The sequence below is a fragment of the Pinus tabuliformis genome, chromosome 1_2 (genome assembly GCF_031772625.1).
Source record: "Pinus tabuliformis cultivar Carrire ecotype Pingquan chromosome 1_2, CPIR1, whole genome shotgun sequence".
Lineage (NCBI taxonomy): Eukaryota > Viridiplantae > Streptophyta > Pinopsida > Pinales > Pinaceae > Pinus > Pinus tabuliformis.
The window spans coordinates 1,171,178,987-1,171,197,119 of NC_142298.1; the positions used below are offsets into that span (position 1 = coordinate 1,171,178,987).

Consider the following 18,133-nt stretch of genomic DNA (forward strand, 5'->3'; position numbering starts at 1 on the left):
CACTGTACACCTGTACCTGCCAAATTGACTTTCATGCATAAAGCCAAAAAAGCCCCAAATTATTGTTTTTATCATTTTTTTAACTGTAAAACTTCCATGCATGCATCTACGAACGTTCAAGTTGTCAACCCATGTACAATTGCACCCTGAAGACACTACGAGGCTCCCAGATCGCCTTCCAGCCTGCTCGTAGCCTTTTCAACCATTCACAGTTTCCAGTTACCCAATTCAGACCCAATTTTCTTCAATTCCAGGTGTTTAAGCCAGAATCCATTAAAAACCCTGTCAATTTCTGAACCAGTCACTAAGTTTTCTTAATTGAAATTAAAGAGAAACTCTGATAACTTAAAACCCACCTGGAATTGAAGCACCTTTTCCCTAAAAAACTTACAATTTACCTCCCCCATTCTCAAATCCACAAGAACTGAGAATGGCTGCCCCAATTGCCATGGATGTCAGACCCATTTCTACTCCTCACCTGGACCTGGACCACCTTCCCCTTGCTGATAAAGATTTCCAAATCAAGGACACCTCTATCCTTGAATCCCCTCTTAAGCTATACTACCGATATAGAGATCAATACCTGAACCACTCTGATAAAATTGGTCTCTAGGAGTCCAATTTACCCAAGTATCAATTCCCTGAGGTGCACATCTTTCCAGAAATTGTCCATTATTGCCATGCAAACTACATCCCCAGTCAAAGAGTAGTGATGTCCCCAAACCAGACTATACTTTTTACCATCACTACTGAATCAATAAATGAAATGTTGCAACTTCAACCAATGCAAAATCTAACCCCTATTTCAATTGGAGACCTATTAGACCATTTCCCCAAGCTTACCACTGCAAAACTTGCTGAGATGTTCCAAACCTTCATCAGGGAGGAAAAGCATATCCCAAAAGATCCTCCTCCATATGTGGCCACCATATTTTCCCCATTTGGTCAGGACATTGTAGCAATGATTTCTAGTGTCTTAGGTTACACCACTAGTGAGTATATAGATGAAATCATCCTGGCTTTCATGTCCATGTTACTCCAGGACAACCTCCTGTTGTCATTTATGATTATGCCAAGTTTATAGCTGATAGGATGCATGACCAATTTCTAAGGATGAGTAATGAGAGAGTCTTTAAATATTCCTCAGTTTTGTACCACCTTTTCTTATACCACCAAGCTGACAAGTTCCCCTTTACTCTCCAAAAGCTTGATACAAAAAGTCACCTTAGGTCAGTGATTTTCTGGACTCCTTTGATCCATAAGCATGACTCTCCATATCCATATACAGACTTCATAGACCTATTTGTACATCCCATTGTGACAATGCTACTAGGAAGCCCTCCTCCAAGAATCAGTTCAGATATAAGGAGGATCCTACAACTCTCAAAATAGCACAAAGTGGGGGATTGGTACTTGTACCAAAACCACAATGAAATTAGGATTTATGGCTGTGAGCTGGCCACATATAAACTACCCAGATGCCTCCCAATGAGGTTATTTTCTTTGGAGTACTACAGGTAGATAATCAATTCAGATGAGGTACATTTTGTCAAAGCCAAAAATAAGGCCCAACTCAGAATCAAAGATCAACTAGGCCCCTTTGTGTGTAATAGATGAGAAGCTGGAAAGGAAGCAGAGAAAATCCTTTAGAGGCTTAACCTAAAACAAAGATTCATGTGGAGATATGATCCCTTGGACTTCATCTGCAACAGAAGACAGAAAAACAAGATGCCTCCCTACATTCACCACCGAATCCCTGAAATAGAAAAATATGCAAATCAATTGGAATGGGTGGAGAATACTTTAGTGGATAGGGATAACACTGAAGTTGCTGTTGAAAATACTCTAATTGATCTAGAGAAATAGCTTGATGAGGGTTCTTTCCTGCAGGTGCCAGGAGAATCTCAAGCCCAAGAAGAATCACAGGCACAAGGAGAATCATAGGCACAAAGTGAATCACATGTAGAAGAAGAATCCTAGGTACAAGAAGAGTCAAAACAACTAGAGCCATTAGAAGAGCTAACTCAAACAGGTGTACCAAAGCCCATCATGTGTACTCCCCCAGTCTTGCAAACTCCCATAAATGAGGAGAAGAACCTCAAACGAAAAAGGGAAGAGGACACTACTTCAAGTAAAGCCACATCACAGGCCTATGCAGAGACTAGCCTGGTTAAAAGACAAAGGATAAATCCTATCTCTGAACAGGAATTCACAGAAGAAATAGTTGGGGCCACCAACACAGAAAGAGAAGGAAGCAGACATGCCACTCCCTCTAGGGGCACACTAGAACCTTCGACATCACACACTCCGATGTTGGAAAGGCAATAGAGTGTTGAAGTGTCCTCATTCAGGATGCTAGCCGATAGAGACCAAGACATCAGAGAAAGATACAAGGACATAAAATCCAGAAATGAGACGCTAAAAGCCCAAACTTATGCACAGTACTTAAAGATGGCCCCTACCAATCAAACAAGGCTTATGTCAGCCTATGATGTAAAAGAAGGGAAGATGCAAATGACATTTATGAAACCCACTACTCAGCAACCAAGAACAACAACAAACTTCAAAAAGATAGATTTCGAAGTATTGGCAAAGGACATCCATCCTATTGACCAGATTGAGCTGCACAAGTAGACAGGGGAGATGATTTACTCCACCTTGATAGGGAAAGCCATCGCAGCCCACCAATTGCAAAACTCCCTGAATAACATATCAGCACAGTTCCAATTGGAGAAGGCCTCTTCATAGGCCAAAGACACCAGAATCAAGTCCTTAGAGGACTTAGTCATTGAATTGGGACACGATCCCAAAGATGTAAAGGCCACTGAAAAATTGATAAAGAAGAAGAATGATGACATAGCTGCTTTAAAGAAGCAACTCAAGGTTCCACCATTACATCACCCACAAACAACAAAAGTCCTGGAGGCACAAAAAGGACATGAAGAGCTCATGGACTTGGTCCTAAAGCTAAATGACCAATTGAAAGAGTCAGAGAAGGAGTTGGACATTTTGATTCAGTCCAAATAAAGTGACCTGGCAACAACTTCCACAACTGCCATTCCCACATTAACAACTGCAGTTCCTTCTACATTAGCATCATCTTTGGCACCAACAGCTCCACCTGCCACAACACTACCAGTCACAACTGAGTCTACAGCAGCAGGTACATCTACAGAGAAAACAACAGAGTTAGTAAAAGCCATGGAGGAAATGTCCATCTAGGAAACAAAGCTCAAAAGGCTAAAGGAGAAAGTGGCAAGCTTAGAAACTGACTGTAAGCTTGCCCAAATTCAACAAAGAGAAGAAACACAGAAAGCCCTAAGGATGGGTGAGAAAATTAAGGTCCTAGAGAAATATTTGACATTGCAGAAACCACTAGGATAGACCAAAGAAATGCTTTGGGCCAATATCATTGACTCTATCAATGATATTTGGCCATCAATTCAAGTTATATTTGAGCAAACAGAACTAGTAAAGGTAGCTACTGGAGCTATCTAAAAAGTAAAGGAAGAATTGGGTGATATGTCTGAGGATGCCAATCGACTCATCCACTTCTTGAACAAAAAGAACAGACATGAGCTAAATGAGCTTGGTATAGAGGATAGGACTGAAGCCATCTTGGAAGTCAAAAAGGTTCTTTCCAAAAGAAACCTCATGGTCAACCTATAAGAAAAATGCCATAACATGTAGGTGGCCATTGACAGGTTTATGGCCAAATTTCAAATTTTGAGGGACAAAGGCCTTCCTAGTCCTATGGTCATCCATGATAAACTCATGACCCAATTGGACTACACTGACAGACTAAGGAAGCTGGCCAAAGAACAAGCAAGTACTTCAGGTATCAAAGCCTTGCCTACAGGGAAAGTACTATATGACACTTTTGAAAACTTGTTCTTTTTAGAGCATGAGGTGAAACATTTGTTTGTCACCAAGCCCAATTTTGCTAAGTACATAGAAGTAGATGAAATATACAGAAGAATGTTAAAAGAAAAGTTACCTGAGGATGAATGGTGGGAAAAAATGACAGATTTACTATAAGTTACCACAGTAAATCTGAAGGCAGCGAGGTAAAACAGGTAAAAGATAGGTGAGCAGGGTCAAAGAGTAGTAGGTTAAAGAGTATCAGTAAAAGATTAAAGATAAAGATGATTCCAGCATACAAATATCAACCAATTTAAAGGGCTACAACTCAACTGCAATAGCCAGCACAACCATAATAAAAGGGATAGCATGATACAGTTTTCCATCTGTCTCTATCTTCATGCTTGAAGATATTTTGATTCCCTAGATTAAATCTCAAATTGTTATGAGATATTTTGTAATTATTTTTTGTATAAATACTTCACATTTCGAAGTATTTGGGGTGGATTCAAAGACATTTCTGTAGACTTTTCTCTTAAATCAAAGTCCTATTGTATCAAAGAACTGGATTGGCTTGCTGGATCATGGAATAAAGCTCAGATATTTTTCAGGATTCTTGTGTAAAGCGAAAATCAAATAAGTATTCTCTCATGTGTATTATTGTTTTTCCTTATGTTTTTTTAATAATCACATGTGTTCTATGAAATCTGAATGTTAAACTAGGAATAATATTTCAGAACTGGCTTAAATGCACTCTGTCTTGACTGTTTACATTCTTAATGTTTTCTGCTAAACTATCTTAGCTAGGGAATTCTTAGCTGCTCCTTAGCTTCTGTAGTTTTCCTTTTGGTCTATGTAGCAAAGGATTCTTAATTTCCCTTTGTTGATGACCACCCTCTGTTCCTCATTCTGATCCCGGTCCAAGGATTCTTAAGTGCCCTTCACCCTGGTTAGAATCATTCCATCCATCATCCCTTGAAGATTTTCCTTTTGTTTTGCTAGCCTGCCCTGTGAACATTCCCTTTAATGATCTGATCCAATTATGCTATCCTTTTATTGACTCCATATCCCATTGGCTTGAAGAAACTAGCTCTATCCATCTGTTCCTAGAAATCCACCACCTAACCAAAATCAAAACCTTATGAACACTAAGAACTAGCCTAAAATCATCACCCAAACAAAGTTAAATTATAAAGAGAGAGCCCTCTCTGTACTTAGGTTGGCTAGAACCTGAGTCTAAAGATTGGTTTGTGGTTACCTTGGATTATTCCTTCTTTTGATAACTTCTAGGGAAAACTTCTAAGTGATAACAACAATGATGTCAAAATGTCTTGCTTTTTATGAGGAGAGGATGAGATTGAACTGGAGGAGTGATGCTGAATCAAGCAATGGGTTGTAACTCTTCTTTTTACTTTTTCCACACGCTTGTGTTATTCATCTATGCTTTCATATGTGTATCATGTACTTGATTCCATGTTATGTTTAATCAATAGATCATTATCATATGCTTTGATCAGTTGTTGTCTTCTGTCTGTGTGCAGGTACTCTTCAAGCATATTAAGTATGGAGAGGAGCGACATAGTTGGTCAAGGGAGATAAGGAGCACATGAAAGCTACAGTTAGGCTTCTTTGCCTCTTATTTAATCTATTGGTCATAGGAAAAGTAGAGAATGCTTTGCACTGTTGTTCTAGACTTAGCTACTAGTCTAGGGGTTTAAGTGTTTATCCATAGACACTAAAACTTCCCAAAACATTTGGGTAGGGTGATTGGCCTTGCCAAGCTACCCCAAGGTTCTGTTGTTGATTAAAATACGATGAAGGAAAAAATTGGGATGCGTCTTGTGACATACCTATAGGTTTAGCTTGCCATTGTCGACATTGGTTCATCAAATATACCGGTTCTGTTTCCTCCTCTACTTCTTTGAATACTTCTTTCAGCCTGGGTAATGATGGACACTGTTCAATATCGTGATCTTTAGTACAAATGGCACATGTCTGAACCATGTCTAATGGGCATTCCCGTTGGCTGTGCTTCTTTCGACAATGTGGGTAGAAGATGGCCAAATTTTGTTCTGCTAAAGCTTGTTTTTGTTTGGCTTGTAGAATGTCTAGCTATGTTGTAAGAGTGCCCAGGATATCTGTCTTAAAATCTTCCAGGAGGTTGTCAATCTCCATCCGTGTTATACCCCCACTATGTGGTTTGCTTCCTCTGCTCATTGGATCTCGGCTAGTCGCTCCTATACGTGCACTTCCTCGCGAACACTTGATACACAAACGAATGATTTCATCATACTCTTCCTGAGAAATATCCCCTTTTCCCATTAAGTTTAGAGTTTCTACCCATTCCTCTTTCATTCCTTTAATCAATATAACTCTTAGGAATTCTTTTGGTAGGGTAGTGTGTGGACATCTTTGCAAATTATAATTAAATTTGTCTACATATTCTTCTAGTGTTTCATTATCTTTCGCAGTCATCTTGAAAATCTCATCTTTCAGTTCCCTAGTTTTACAAAAGCCCTGATATAATTTAAGGAAGGAGGTTTTCATCTCGTCTCAAGAATTGATGGTTCGCCCACCTAGACCCATAAACCATCTTAAAGTTGCCTCTTTCAAAGTGGAAGGGAATAATTTTAGTTTTTTGGGGTCGGTGGTATAGTTGTACCCTCTACAGAGGACATCAAACTCAAACAGGAAAGCATCAGGATCCTTTGTGATCATCCCATGGAAGGTTGGGATGTTCTACAGAGGAATAGCCTTCATAGGGGCATTGGCCACCTGGTCGACTATGGGGTATTCTAATGTCGAGGTTTGACCTTGGGGTGGTTGTTCTGCCATTTGATCAAAGATATGCCAATAATCTTCAGGGATTTCAAGGGGTGCTTCCATAATAAATAGAGAGTTTGCAACCCGAGTTGGCTTTACATCACTCCCTAGGTCTAGAATTTCATGAGATCCTTGTTCAGACAGTTGTGGTTCTACTTTAGCAACCCCACTAGTTTCTCCTTTTCCTTCTTGTAAGTTACAGGATTTTGCCTCTTGCGGAGGATCAGAGGGTAGGCTTATTGCAGCTTGAAAACTTTGTTCCGATCCTCCTACTTGGCTTTGAATCTTAGCGTGAGTTGTAGATGGTGGGCCTGCTGCTTGAGGGATAGCAGTAGAACTTTTTCCAGGTATAGCTTGTAATCTTACCGATGCTTGAGAATCTGCTCTTCTTATGATTTCTTTTATAAAGGTTATTATCCCAAGGTTCATCGATCCTTTGGGTTTTGTGGTTTTTGGTAGAGGATTCTATTCTTTCTCTTATCTTTTTATTTCTAGTAATTCATAAAACAAATTCCTATTTAACCTCTAAAATTTTGCTATAAAGTGGGCAGGTAAGCAAGCACTTTACTTGCTAGGTACGCAGGTTCTTACCTTCCATTTTTAACACCTAGCTCTTTTACAGCAAAGGAATAGAATTAATCACTTTAAACACTCTCCTCGGCAACGGCGTCAAAATGTTGGCCCACTAAGATGTCTTTTTACAGGCAATCTTAATCCCTACATTAGTTGTCAACCCGAGGTAAGTCTTTCAATTTAGAGAGTGCCAACATGGTATGTGCAGTGAGGCTAGAGGTTATCTAATGATGAATTGTTGCAATCATTAAAGTCCAATTCTTAAATTCAATTCACACAACTCTGCAAAGAACTATTTATGAAAGGAATGTTCGCAACACCCTATGTAATTCTATACAACTTGTTTCGAAACCAATTGGAACTTGAATGCAAATGAGAATTACATGGAGAATTATTCAAATAAGCTTGAGACTAATCACACTTAATCAAGTAAAGAAACTACGATTATCGAACAACACTAACAACTCAAATCAATCTGCATTACTAAACAACAATAACAATCGGCAATTGAACAACAATCAGTAAGTGAACAACAACAACTATAAAAGATTCCTAAATGGTAAACATTCTATATTGCAATCCGTAGAAGTTACTTAGTCTTTTCTCTCAAGATCTATGATAACATTTATTCAATTTGAACAGAAATCAACCACACATTCACTCATTCTAATCAACAAGCTTACTTAAGTCTATCTCATAGCTTCAATATAAATCTAAGTGAACAGTGGTATAAATCAATATCGAAAATATTCAAGATAAATAAAAGAACTAAACATTAAATCAAATACAAAGACTGAATGTAAACTATAACACAAAGGATCAGTGGAACTTCTTGTGACTAGGCCCAGAGTCACCAGAAGCCTCTGCTTAATAAAAATTCAGAATACGGAGATGTATCAAGCACAATCTTCTTTCATTAATTTTAAAGCAACAGCTGACAGAGTCACTGAACTAACAATGTTTTTGCTCCAAAGAGAATAATTACATATTAAAAGTCTGAACTCTCATCTAGTTGCCTTTCGACCTTATATAACATAAAAGAGAAACATGGATAGAAGCGAATCCTGATGATCGGGAGATCCTAAGGATTTCACAATATAAAATTTGATCATATGATAAAACGGGAGTACTCGAACTGATCTTCCGCTTCCTTGTCTGCCCCAGACGCCGTGGCTTTTTCCCTTTATGGCCTCATGCTGTCCTGCCAACTGAACAACTTTTCCCAATCGCATCTCTACATACAAAGATAGCAAAGAATGAGTTTTTTATACTAAATTCGCTTTTTCTATCACCAAATAGTTTCTTCCAACTTTGACTGATATTTTCCTCATTTATTCTATAAACAGAGATAATATTATAAGGATAAATGATAAATGAAGCATTAAATGAAGAGAAATCATACCTCTTTCTCGTCCCAACACCATGGTAGAAAAGAAACACATGCAATGTCATGCATGTCAAATCTAGCAAGGAAAATACACATGCAATCCCATGCATGCCAAATCTATCAAGGAAAATACACATGCAAGTTGATACCTATATTGAAGCCTGTTGCAACCACTTGATCCCACCTTTCCCTACTTGATCCTTGCTTCCTCTTGCCTTCTTTGCCTTTCTTTCTCCAATGCCAAAGTACTCCAAGAAAACTCTAAGTAACCAAGAGTATGAGAGAGAGAGAGAATAATGAGAGAGCTCCAAAACTAAACTAACCAAGTCTTGCCCACTAATCCTCATAAGCCTATTTATTAATGAGGCCTCTATTTTCTTCATTTTCGATTAGTTTCCTTCATTTTCCTCCTCACATGCGACCTATGACCTTTCACCTCCTTTTTCTCCTAATTTCCATTATTTTCCTTCATTTTCCTCCTCACATGCAACCTGTGACCTTTTACCCTCCTTTTCTCCTAATTTCCATTATTTTCATAAATAAATGTTCCAAAATACCTCTTTGCCTCTTTAATGCCTTAGCCATTGCCTTTGCCAATTTCCTTAGCCATAAACAACCAAATGAACACCCACTAGGATGTCTTGCCCACCATTCAGCTTACAATACATGTCCCATCATCCGTGGTATTTATATATTTTTACATGGAATTTTCACAAGGTCTGTTACAGAACCCTCCCCCTTGGGAGAACACCATCCTCGGTGTTCAAAGACACCTATAACCAAAAGACCATTGAAAACAAAACGTACTGCCCATGGAGCTTTATAACATAGCTCGTAGCAGTATTTACAGTGAAAGATCTGCTCAAAATCAAAACATCATGACAACCTGACAACATACCACATAATGGAGCTTTATAACATAGCTCATTACGGTATTTACAATAACCACATATACATATACACATATGTACATTTTCTCAACTAGAAAATAAAATAATATGAATTCGCAACGAGGGAATCTAGAGGCTCACACCTCCACCCTCAAAATAATACTAGGATCCACCTCCTTCCCAAGAAGTCCAGAATCCACTACAAATTCAAATCTTCATCCAATGTCCAGTGTTATAATCTCGCGCCACTTGTCCTCTCAGCGAACAGTTACGGGCTCATTGTTCTAGGTCGCACTCCCCAATGTGCATCTGATTCCATATGGAAATGCTAATGACCAAAACAAATCAATCCGTGACCTTCCCTTCTTTGCTACACAGTCCCTCGAGAATTCGGTCACCTCTGTCATTCAGTCACTCACCTTCCAAGTTCCACTGACACCCCCATCTCGGGCAGTCCATCCCTTGGCAAGGCTTTCTTGCATCGGAAGATACAAAAACCAAGGCATATACCTGCATCAACACATCATACTAGTCATAGCATGCTCATGGAAATCAATGGACACTATTGGGTACCAACATCCCACAATGGCCCTGCTCCTAAATACTTTACCAGCATGCTGCTGCATGTTCCAATTTCTTTTGTTGTTGCTGCCAATTCTTGTAGTCGATTTCAACCACCCAACTAGGCATTTCATTTGTTCCTGTACCAAGCACATAACTTCCATTAGATTTAAAATAAATTGAAATAAATTCACATCATACCTCGTTGGTAGCTCATCAACAAGGTACATTTGCAATCTTGTTCACTTCTTGTCACAACAAGTCAAACTAGCATACTTGACCAAATCAACATATATAAGATATCACATTAGGGTATCTCAAAACACAACCATCATAGATCAAAATCATAAATCACATGTAACCATCGTAAACCAGAATCATAATTCACATGTAATCATCATATACCAGAATCATAAGTCACATGCATAATAAGACTGAAATAAAATGTTGATACTTATCCTTTCATCAATCCTTAGCTTCTACCTTAATCTTTCTTCCATACGTACTTTGGCTCGATTTCTACACCTCACAAACACCCAGTGCCTTCTCCTCAACCATGTGCGTAGACACATAATGTGCATCACACACATACATCCACACCTTACCCACAACACCATGCAATACATGCACCTACACCAGACATACAACACATACACCTATACCTAGTGTATACAATACAATGCATCCATCTATACCCGATGTGAAATACCATCCAATTCATGTACCTACACAAAGTACCATGCAACAAGTACACATGCCGCAATATCATGACTACATGATGCCCATACATAATACCACATGCCCTCAACACAACATGTATGACACGCATACAATACCACATGTGCACCAATACCATATGTACAACATGTACATAGTACCACCTGTACATTGCACCACCTGCACAATGTGTGCACAAAATCACATGTACAGGGCGCTACCTGCACAATGTGTACACAACGCCAAATGTACACTACACCACTGTACCATGTGTACACAATACCACACGCACGATGTGTACGTGACACCATATGTACATAGCATCACATGCACGACATGTACACAACGCTGCATGCTCATTACACCTTATGTACAACATGTACACGAGACCACATGCTCACAACACCACTTGTACAATCATGCACACAACACCATATGTACATAGCACCATATATACAACATGCATGGAACACCGCATGTACATAGCACTGCATATCCAACATGCACAGAGCACCATATGCACACACACCACATATACATCATGAAGACAATACAATATGTATACAACACCCCATATGAAATATGCACACAACCTTATTTGTACCATCCTATACATAACATTGCATAAATAACAAGTACACATGCTATATATACGCAACACCACAAGTGCACACGTCATAGATGCAACATATACAACATATACAATGTATGCACAATAATAGTACCACACATCCAAAATCACATTGTTCTTACCAAGAAACCTTGCTTCTAGTGTCTTATCCATGCTCACCCTAGCATGCCGCAGACCACACTGCTTTCACTTTGCTGATGTATCCTTAAACATTACCTATCATAACATAAACATAGGCATAATACAAGTATACAATACCAAATCATATCCACATGATACTAACCTCATATATTTTTCATGACTACTCTTTCCAATTGATTCCTCGTAGACCAGGAACCTCTTCATGTCATTCTCCTGCATAAGCAATCATTCCTTCACAAGAATGATACCTGAAAACCCTGTTAGACAGTAACATAGACATATGGATACATACGTACATATATAAATGTTAGCATAAAACAATCATGATCCTGTCAGACAACGACATACATACATTCATGTATACATATATAAACATCAGCATAATAATGGTCATAACATAATTACCAAATAACATAAGGTCTAGGTTAAGAGAACTTCCTTATTTATGCATAGGCATTGAGAGCAATAGTTCCCAACATAGCCAAAGCATATGACACCTCAAATCCATTTACTTTACCTTTTTTGGTTACCTTTCTTGTGTTTGCACTGCTACTTTCCATTTACCATAATGGACCCAACCAGTCCGACCGACTGTCGTAGTCTTACCTTCTGCTGTGCTTACTCATGCACAAAGCTTCATCTGGGTCTTATATCATCGGTTGGGTACCCCACATCTCTCCTGATTTCCATCAACTTTCCTCTTTCCCAACCAATTCCCCAAACTCAAAACATAAAAAAAAGAAGACAAGAAACAAAAAAAATAAGACCATAAAAACTAAGCAATAGGACTTCGCAAACAAAGTGGTATGGCCATACACTAGACATAAACAAAGCCGCAAATCAAGCTCAACAATTCATAAAAGACCAAAAGCACAAGACTAACAACAAACACGATTACTCAATCCCCATGGTTCCCGGGGAAAGCTCAACTCCAGCCTTCTTCAAGCTTTCATGGCAACCTCTCTTGCCATGCAACTCCCTGCATCATGCTCACAAATGTCAACTACATGTTCCAAATATCAAGACAATCATATTTATCAATTGAAATCAACTTTTACAAACAATCATGTCATAATCCATAGTCATGTCATAGTCATCAATCATAATACTACAACTATCACCTACTATACTCAAGTACATATCAACTGTCTCAAAACATATATTTTAGTACAATCATCTTAAAATAAGATCACTTGAACACATACTCATAATATGCAATTCATCAAAATTCATACCATGTTAAATAAATCAATTAGATGACATAATCAACAGTCAAGCACCAAATATATGACATAAGCAATCGATACCTTAATGTATCTCAAGGGAGGTGATCTTGTCTACACAATCAATCTAGTTAGCATGATATAACTTTACAACACATCAGCTCAAGCACTCATACGATCATGATATCCATAACAATATCTAACTAACATGTTCACATCGTAAACTCATACACAATTATCATTCACACATATGCATGTCACTCTAGATTATTATGGCACCATCTCACAAATATGGCGGTTCATACCTTAATATCGCAACCATAACCATCTACATAGGTCAAACCAAGTTAACACAATACATATAACATCAAGATATTCAAGGCAATGAACATAACCATCATGCATATGACCAATCCAAAGTATAACATCAATATCTAAATGAAATGACCCTAATCATCAAGTTAATAGCTTATAAAAATAATAATAATCTATATATCATGCTCATCAACAACATAAAAATGAATCATCAAGCTAACTGTCATATAACAATCAACAAGTTAACCTATAACATACTCATCAACAACATAGAACATAATCATCATGTTATCTAATATAAAACAACAATAGCAATGCATACAACTATAGGTTACTATCATTCTTAACTATTTGACACATTTGCATATAGCCACACTAATCGTCTAACATCTATCATGAATGTAACCATAACATCAAATACATGTTCATAAACCTAATGTATATAACCCTAATGCATATAATAATCATTAACTTACATACTTGCATGCCAAACATACACTACTTATATGACGATCTGCTCTTATCCCAGAATCTAATGCTGCAACCTCATTATGATAGTTTGCATCCCTTTCTCTATCTCAACTAGCTCATTAGCATCATAACAACCATTGGCATCATAACAACCTAAATTTCATACAATGACTTCACAAGGAATATTTAACATACTATACATGCATAACAACTGCATATACACACGTAACAAATGAGTACAAAACCACATACACATCATTCTAGCTAGAGTCCAGTCATCAATGCATGACCATATCAAGTACACAAACCATGACCTCATGCATGACAACAACCATTACTCCATTTTACACATTGCCACATAAAACCAACTGTTACTGTTGATATCTTCATCCCTCCGCCAGTGATCAAATTCTCTTGTTGCATTGCATTTTAGGTGTCTCACTCTGTCAGCTGCATTCCATTAGGATCATGGATCATCTGACAGTAGTGGCTTATTATAAATTTTCCCTTATGTCCTTTACCTGCTGGCCCATTTTCATTCATCTAGATCATCTGCAGTCAATTTTTGCCTTTAAATTTGTAAATGTCATTTTTAGGGTTTTAGGTCTCATTAGGTCTAGGGTTTCATCAATAAGGTCTTCAAAATGCTCAATAACGGTCAGCAGGCGCATGAGGAGGTCAAATAAAGTTCCAGTAACAATAATTTCCATAATCACACACTCAGTGATTATTTTTTCCTCAAAACCCTGTTTTGAGGAAAAACAGAGTATTTTATATTTTCATGTGTAAATTTGATGTAATTTTAGTTTTTTCATATGTAATAACTTCAGTGGCAACCCTAGTCACCTTGCCAAGCTTCAGCAACTCCATCACCTACAAGGCAAACAAAAATTCAAAGCATTCAGTTCATCAAAGGCAAAAGTAAAGCAAATTGCCCAAAAATAGAGTTTTAAAAGCAAAGTCAAATGCAAACATTACAAAGTGGGTTTTTGATAAGTGAAAAATTAAAATCCTTTGTATATAAACCATTTGTCATGTTCAAAGAGCTCATTTGCATCCAAAGGAGAAGGAGTGAACAAGAGAAAGGTCGTGTTGGAGAAAAAGAGCAAAATCGCAGCAACTTTGGCAAGTTTCAAGGGTGCGGCGCATTGGGTAGTGGGTGCGGTGCATAGGGCTGGCGCAGCGCATTGGGCCACCCTCTGTAGTGTTAAACTTACACTGGTGCGGCACATTGAAGTGGCATGACTCACTGGGTTTGTGGCGCGACGCACAGGTCTTCAAGCCGATTTCACCCACAAACTCTCCCAAATTTGTAAAATTTGCTCAATCTTCAAGTGTCCAAGTAAGTCAAGCATTCTTCCACTGCCAGTGAATCAGCTTCTCTTAAAGTTTATGGTGATTTAGTGAGAAAAACTTGAAACCCTACCTCCTTGCAATTTTTGCCAAAAAACAGTTGCATAGGGTTTACAATTTGTGTTCTTGTTGCCAATTTCACTCCATCACTCCCTCACTCTTTGATTCCTTCATTCATTTTCCAGTTTCATCAGCCCATTCCATAATCCCCATATCCTTAAATTTATTGTCCTCATATCCCTAACTCCCACTATCCCAAACCCTAGTTAAAAATCCCCAAACCCTAATTGCTGTCCCAAGAGCCTAAAAACTATTCCCTAAACCCCCTATTCCCCAAAATCCTGTCAACAACATTCCCAAAACCCCTCATACCATCTCCCTCCACAGTCCCTCATACATTCTCATCCTTGACAGCAGAAAACTAAAGACACCATAAATCTCTTCATACTCATCTAAGAAAACTCAAACATTGGCAAAAATGGAGTCTGATCTATTAGAGTCGGTCTTTACATTCCTCCGTCAGAGACCATTTCTCTTTTTGCATTTCATTTTTAGGTGTCTCGCTCGATTCACTCAGTTGCATTCCGCTAGGGGCATGCCATAATCTGATGGAAGGGCCTTGTCACTCATTACCCCTCATGCCTTATCCTGCTGGCTCAGGTCTGTTCATCAAATCAATTTTAAGGTCATTTATAGTCCTGTTTTGGCCTCTTGTCAACAAAGAGTTGTTATAAGATTTTTAGGTCTAGGATTTAGTTGATTTAGTCCTCAAAGTGCCCAATTATGCCAGCAGGCCAGAGGGAGGTTCAATAAGTTTTCATTTCGAGATTTTCATCATCAATAATGCTCAAGGTTGATTCCTCTTCAAAACTTTGTTTTGAAGAGGAAATCGTCAAATTAATTGTTTGTAATAAGTATGTATTTTTAAAGTCCTCCGCCATGAAGTACTTCAAATGCAGACTCTGGTCATCCTTCGCCAAACACCATGCCATCCATCACCTGCAAAACAAGCAAAGCTCCGGTCATTTAGTGCATTGTAAAGCTAAAAAGAAGTGGACAAGTAAAAAAACAAAGTTTGAAATAAGGTCATTTGCAAAACATTATTTGGCAACAGTTAATTTGAAAAGCTTATGTAAAAATTTTGTCTCCAAATGTGTAAATCTCATTTGCATGCCAAGAGCAAAGAGGAAGTAACACCAATCGATTTTTGTGAACAAGTAAGGATATTGGGCAAAAATCGCCGGCGCGACGCACTGAGAAGGAGGTGCGGCGCACTGGTGAGGTGCGGCGCATTGGGTATGCTGCGTGGCGCATACAGTTAAAAGGCCCCAAACTGCTAACCTTTGCTCCAAATCACCCAGAACTTGCATGGATTTGACAGGTCTTTGGCCGCTGAAAATTCACTAAAAGCACGAATCTACCATGAAACATATGGATGTCAAATGAATATCAATGACATGGAAGTTGTCCTAGCAGTCATGAAAAGTGCTAGATATACAGAGGTTGTAGATACACCAGAGAATGCCGAAATCATCTTCATCAACACATGCGCGATTCGAGAAAATGCTGAACAAAAGGTGTGGCAGAGGCTCAACTATTTCTGGGTTTTAAAGAGAGAGTGGAAAAGCAATGTTAAAAAGGGACGAGCAAAGTCAGTTGTGCCTCCGAAGGTGGTTGTGCTGGGGTGCATGGCAGAATGCTTGAAAGAAAAAATAATTGACTCAAACAAAATGGTTGATGTAGTTTGCGGGCCTGATGCTTATAGGGACTTGCCTCGCTTGCTAGAAGCTGTAGATTATGGTCAAAATGGAGTTAATACACTTCTATCCCTTGAAGAAATATATGCTGATATCAGTCCAGTAAGAATTTCTAGCGATTCAGATACAACATTTGTCTCCATAATGCGTGGCTGTAACAATATGTGTTCATTCTGCATTGTACCTTTTACACGAGGGAGAGAGAGGTCACGGCCAGTAGAGTCCATTGTGAGAGAGGTGGGAGAGCTTTGGGAGCAAGGTGTGAAAGAAGTAATGCTTCTTGGTCAGAATGTGAACAGTTATAATGATATCTCTATCCTTGATGGGAATGGTGCATTTCCTACAGGGATCAGTCGGGCTCTTAGTCAAGGCTTTTCCAGCATATGCAAGATCGATGGAACATCTGTAAAAGCATTCATTTACCAGCACAGAGTGGGAGTATAGCTGTTCTTGAAAGAATGTGATGAGGTTATACACGAGAGTCTTATCTGAATCTTGTAGAAAGAATACGAGATATTATTCATGATGTTGGCTTAATTCCCTGGTATTACAGGACAAATTACAACTGGAATTGGCAGAACTCTGTTTCCCTTCATTAAAGGTGAACTTTTCCTTCAAAGCTATTTTAATTAAAAAAAAATTGGTTTTTATTCAAATGGCAAAAGGAAAGTGAACAGTGAAAGACCGAAACACCTAAATTTAAAACGAAGACATCAACCATAGCAGAGAAATAAGCTACGAGGCCTATTTTTGTCTTCAGTTGCGATTCAAAGGGATTTACACCTACAGATTTCGCCTCTTCATTGGTCATCAACAAATTCGAGTAGAAATTGTAACGCTGCTCCTTTTACAGATGGTAGGCTTTTCATATTTTGTTAATCATGATTAAACAATCCCCTATTTTCGGGTCGATCCATTTTCTCATAGTTGAGTTTATTTATTGTATTGAAAATCATTTTGTAAAAGGTTGGAGTTTCTGGGAAAGGGAGAGAAAACTTAGCGCTTCATTGTGGGAGAGAAAGCTCAGCGCTTCATTGTATAGTTTGGCTAGGAAATTAATAAAATGATGCAGCTCTGATTCATGAGATTCATGTGGTATGAGTTTAGCATATGTTTCTTCTTTCTGTTTCATATGTATCTTGTTATGTTTTACAGTTCATTCATGATCATTTCCAGTTGAATGTTTTTAAGTAAGAAAGGTAGAATCCAGTTTATTGCTCTGCCTTGGAAAAAAATTCATCCTCTGTGTGTCTTCTTCTGTTTGAAAAGGATTCATTGGTTATGCCCTTTTCAACCTCTCAACAGTCTTTCCACTCCATATTACTTCAATCTGATTGCTAAACCTCCTACCTATCTTGCCTCACGAAATATTCTGCGTCTTTGATTCAATTTCCTAGCTCATGCTGCCCTTTTTCCCATACATCCCTGAA

The 18,133-nt window shown here is 38.4% G+C and overlaps 1 pseudogene; it reads left to right on the forward strand.

The window, feature by feature from the left end:
* Nucleotides 1–5,870: 5,870 nt before the first annotated feature.
* LOC149210392 (CDK5RAP1-like protein pseudogene) lies at nt 5,871–17,302 on the forward strand (annotated as a pseudogene).
* The last annotated feature ends 831 nt before the right edge of the window (nt 17,303–18,133 follow it).